Source organism: Magnolia sinica, chromosome 2, assembly GCF_029962835.1.
Source record: "Magnolia sinica isolate HGM2019 chromosome 2, MsV1, whole genome shotgun sequence".
NCBI lineage: Eukaryota > Viridiplantae > Streptophyta > Magnoliopsida > Magnoliales > Magnoliaceae > Magnolia > Magnolia sinica.
The window spans coordinates 123,264,949-123,270,490 of record NC_080574.1 but is presented as its reverse complement, the minus strand read 5'-3'; the positions used below and the strand labels follow the sequence as shown (position 1 = coordinate 123,270,490).

General features: G+C 37.1%; 1 long non-coding RNA gene across 2 annotated transcripts; it reads right to left on the bottom strand.

Annotated features, from left to right (window-relative positions):
* Positions 1–880: 880 nt before the first annotated feature.
* On the bottom strand, positions 881–4,500 carry LOC131230364 (uncharacterized). 2 transcript variants are annotated; one of them, XR_009163992.1, is made up of 4 exons: positions 4,371–4,500; positions 1,622–1,673; positions 1,444–1,530; positions 881–1,351 (listed from the first exon to the last, which is right to left on the bottom strand). It is a non-coding gene; the product is annotated as an uncharacterized LOC131230364 (long non-coding RNA). The 2 variants fall into 2 exon arrangements; XR_009163993.1 differs by lacking the exon at positions 4,371–4,500 and having other exon boundaries at positions 1,622–1,751.
* Positions 4,501–5,542: the final 1,042 nt, after the last annotated feature.

Sequence of the window (5,542 nt, the reverse complement as noted above, 5' to 3'; positions counted from 1 at the left end):
CCATTAATCATGCATTATAAAGCACAAAGCTGCCCACAACAGTGATGTTCACTAACTAATAAATGTACATAAAAACAAAGCCTCAACGAGATTATTATTATTTTTTTAAAAAAAAGACAGGAATTTCTTTTTCATACTTCAGGACATGCTTAATGGCATCAGTGATGGTGCCTTACAATCAATAACTCCAATACAGTCACAACAACAACTTCATGGAATTAACAAGGGAGAAATATGTTCCTATGGTCGTGATAATATTTTTAATGCCATAATATGCAAGAGGGAAAGTGTAGGATCACCTGGTTGATCATGTTCCATTGCCCCACATGAGGATGCAAGTTGGACTAATGTACAGTAAGTACATATGCATGAACTGATGTTATAAATGAAAATGAAATCATCAATGATTGCCTCAGCATGATGTCTTGCCAAAAGTGTTGCCATCCAATGCAAGGCCTCAATTTTGGTAGCATCCCATTCATTAGATAGTTGTATAAAAGGAAGAAAAAAAAAAGGGCCAAATGCAAATTCATATATGTTTTTTTTTTGCCTAAATCTCAATCTAACTTGTTTTCTTATTTAGCCCCTGCACATCTGCATGTTCTTGTTTAGTCCCTACACATCTGCATGCATACACATATATGCCTTATATTGCATTGATAGGTATTCATGATCTCAGGCACTTGCAAAAAATAATTTGCACTTTTAAGTGACAATCAAGAGACACATTTATTTGAATAGCTAGCAATGTTTTCTGCACTTAACTAGAATTTTCATTGTAAATGATGATTCAAAGGGAGATCTATATGAATTAGATTCTTGATCCTAATCTTAGCTGAGATTGTCTCACCATGTCCCTCCCATAATATAAACAAAGTCTCAATGGAACTAGGAGAAGTAAAAATGTTCTAATGGGTCAGGTCCCTAGTTGTAGTTTGTGAATTTTGAAATCTCAGAGAAACATTTTAGTCTACTCCACCATAGGGTGTTACAGTAGTTGACACGTGTCATTGAACTTTTCAAGAAACATGGATTGAACTTAAAATTCGTTGTCCCATCTATACTTGAAAAGAACCCGTCCATCAAGAAGGGTGTTAGAGCTTTCAGTGAATCCTATTAAATGAAACAAATTATGGGAAATGGAAAGGCTTTGATAATCTACAAATGAAGAGAGAAGAAATTAAAAAAGGATCATCTACATATCCAAAAATCAAAATGGGTTGGATAATTCATTAGAAAATACCAAACAAGTTGGATAAATGCAGACACAAAACTGAATCATGGAAAGAAAAGCTTTTGACAGTGATACTGACATTCCTTTGGATGGGGAAACATTCGATGATTTAAGTCACTGGAAAAAGGTTGAACACATTATATTCCGTGCTAAAAAATTGCAATTTAGCCAAAGAAGAAAAGATTGCTCGATAATAGATAGATCAATACCTTGCTAGGCTCGGAACCTTCACTAATAACCTCCCACTGCTCCTTATCTAACTGGAGAACTTCCACATCTCCATCGTCATATAGTATCTTTGAAGCAAATATCATTCAGCGAGTCTTCAAAAAAGGGGACAGTTTGGACAGGGATAATTAAGAGAAGTACACAAGTCTCATAGTTTACCACATGTTTCTTCTTTCCTGGGTTATAAGATTGCACAACACCTTCATAAAACCTGCAGGTAAGAATGGTAGAGTTTACAAATTCAATCATTTGCACTAGTTCAAGATTAGTGACGAAAAATACCTACAAGACATTCACATGATGGTCCTTGTCATCAATTGAAAGCTTCTTTTATTAAAATAAGCGATGATACTCATTTTATGAAATCAATAGAAAACATAACAAGAGTATTGGCCAGCTTGAAATACATTTTTGTCTAGACCTGTTTCTTCTTTGTTGTCTTCACTAGATCTGATATCCGGTTGTCATTGCAGCAATGGATCTGAAAATCGAACCATTGTGCTTGCATACCTGAATCTTGTGCACTTATACCTTATGCACATGAAGTAGTTGGTAATTACCATCCATAAACCTGTTCCTGTTTTGGCAAACATAGAAGGTAATTAGCTCTAAACATGAGTGCTCTAAACAGAGATACTAAGAGGTAGTTATAGAGGACAATGTCGGCACACATGCCAAAATGACGTACATTTGTGGGATCCAGGCCATTCACTAGGCAAGGCCTACCTCGAACATGCCCTCTCTCTTCCCAAAAAAATGGAAAGTACCATAAAATTGAATCTTAACATCAACATGGACTGTTGGTACACATGCCAAAATGACATACATTTGTGGGATCCAGGCCATTCACTAGGCAAGGCCTACCTCGAACATGCCCTCTCTCTTCCCAAAAAAATGGAAAGTACCTTATATATGATTTGATTCAAGAAAATGACAGTAAAACACATGCCAAAATGACATACATTTGTGGGATCCAAGCCATTCACTAGGCAAGGCCCACCTCGAGGAGTAACAAATCCACCAATGACATACACCAATCTTACCAAATCCAATGGAGTAACAAATTACTGGTTTGAAAAGGCATGGCTTGAAAAGTCTCTCTTCCCAAAAAAATGGAAAGTACCTTATATATGATTTGATTCAAGAAAATGACAGTAAAACCAGCTTTTGAGAAAGAGGGTTGATGGTGCAAATTCAAACTGAAACAGTGATGAAACAGGTGGTTATATAATGTTTACAAGCACAAGTGGATTCTTTTCTCATGGGCCGTAATATATATCAAGATCGAGAGAAAGAGGGCCATACTATATATCAAGATTGAGAGAGAGAGAGAGGGGGGGCTCTAGTGTGTGAAATTTCTTGGACATTTTTCTAAGACTGCCCAAGCAAAAAGGATCTCATGCAATTGGGGTTCTCTGAATTGTGCTCCACAATCAAAAGGATATGATTGCTTTTGCTATTTTACTGAGTTCCGAACTTCCTAAATCATATTCCTTCCATTTACTATCACTATATGTAGCCTTGTCACCTTAGCAATCCATTTTGATGGCTACAAGGACAGGAAGTGGGATCAATCATTTAGAATGATTTCTTAGTGGTGAAAGACACATAATGGGCCCCACTACCTAGATGGTTCTGATCGAGAAACGCTAATGCCATGTTTAGACTGGGTATTCGCATAGAGATAATACTAATACTCTGCCAACAAATCAAATAACAGATTAGGAAGACAGAAAGGAAAGAAAAAAGAAGAAGAAGAAGATCATAAACGCATAAAAGTGAGATCGGCTTTTGCCAAAAAAAGGATAAAAAGTGAGCAAGCATGATGGGTATTCAAATTGCAATATTTTTTCTTTTTTTTTGAAGAACAAAAGAGAAAACAGAAATTTGATTGAAGAACAAAAATCACACAGTGTATTTTTTTTCCTTTTTTTTTCTTATCTTTTGTTTTTTGGAATTGCTTTTACACAAACTATATAGAATAACTGAATAAAAGAATACTTATTTCATACACAAACTATGGAATTACTTCTACCCAAACAAGATTTCTCTTGGGCATTTCATAAAATATCTAACAAGCATCATCCAAACAACCAAACTTGAAAAGCCCATTTCATCAAATATCTAACAAGCATCATGTAATCATACATGCCTTTCTTAAAACAACAACTTAATCTAAATCTTTCATTCTTTGTGACACAAACCATACTACATAAGGCCATAAACAAAAATTATTGCCTTTCGAAAAATCAAAGCCAATTGAAAAAAAAAACAAAACAACATTCGATGTAATAAAAAATTGAAGGAAAGAAAAATCTTCCTGAAAATCAACCAGTCTCCACGAAAAATAAAAAGAAAAAAAAAACATAAATAAAAGGAGCTTTGCAATGAACTGAAAATATTCTCAATAAAAAAATCCTAGGAAGCCAATGACTTTCCTGTAAATGTGACCAATAGGCTTAACACATAATATGCAATAGGAGGCAAGTATAATGATTAGATGGTTGGGATTGTTCAATGCATTAGCCCTTCAGTTCATTCCCAATCCATATTGTGGTTTGCAAGATGAATCAACCAGATCTATGAAGACCATACATGTACAAATGTTGGCTTGAATAAAAACCTTGAGCATGTTTTTTTCTATGAGGCTGGCATTTTAATCCAAAATTAGAATAGATGTCCACTCCATTAACATCGATTTCAAGAATCATGTGCTAAAATCAAAACCTTAACCCTTATATCAACCCCATTTGTCAATGCACTCAATGGATTCAAACCCCCTGTGTGCGGAGATGGGTTTCTGGGTTGTTGCAGTTGAGCGTAGCTAACAGTCCGATCGAGAGGAAGAGAGATTGACGGGAGAGAGAGAGAGAGAGAGAGAGAGAGAGAGAGAGAGAGAGAGAGAGACCTTTTAGGGTTGTGAACTTGTTGCAGCCCGCGAGAATGGCAGCGAGATTGAGAGAGGGAGAGGGAGCGAGAGAGGGAGACGACAAGGGTGAGTGAGAGAGGGAATGGGAGAGGGAGATTGAAAGTGAGGGCGGGCGTGAGGACATTTTGGGGTCTTTTACCTGAAAGGACACGGATTGCATCCAACCTATTATCATGCGGGCAGGGCTCTGTGGGGCCCACCGTGAGTAAGTATTTTATCCACGCCATTAATCTTTTTTCTCAGATCATTATAAGGTATCATGCAAAACATTAGGCAGGAACAAGGCTTGAGTGGACCACAAATTCGGTATTGCACTTCCACCATTAAAAACTTCTTGGGAGCTGGAGAAGTTTCGGATCAAGCTGATATTTATTTTTTCACTTCATCTACGTCTAAATGACCTTATTAATAGCTTGGATGGTAAAAAAAAGACATCGGTGGCCCTTAGAAAGTTTTCAACGGTGGGTGTCATTAGCACTGCAGCTTCCTTTGGTGTGGTCCATTGGAGGTGTGAACCTACTTCAAAATTTTTTTTTCAAATCCTAAAATGATCTGGGAGAAAATATGAACAGCGTGGGTAAAACACTTATATCATGGTGGGCCCCACAGAGCCCTACCCGGACGGATTGTCGTCCGGGTAAGGGTAGGACGCAATCTGCGTCTGACCTAAAAATGGAAACGGATTGGCTACTCCCCCATGCCAGTGATCGGTGCTCTGTGGGCCCACCATGATGTAAGTGTTTCATCCATTCCGTTCATCCATTTTTAAAGATCATTTTAGGGCTCAATACCAAAAAAGAGAGTGATATAAATCTCTGGTGGACCACACCACAGGAAAACAATAGTGATTGGATATCCACCATTAAAATCCTCCTAAGGCTCACTGTACTGTTTATTTGACATCTAATTTGTTGATTAGGTCATACAGGCCCAAATGAAGAGAAAAAACAAAGATCAGGTTGATCCAAAACTTTCAATGCCCCTAAAATGTTTTTAATGGTCGACCATCATTTAACATTATTTCCTATAATGTGGTCCAGTACTTGAGATTTGGATATACCTCATTTTTGGACTCATACCATAAAATGATCTTTAAAATTAGATGGATGACATGGATGAAACACATATTTCCTGGTGGGCCCACGTAGCAC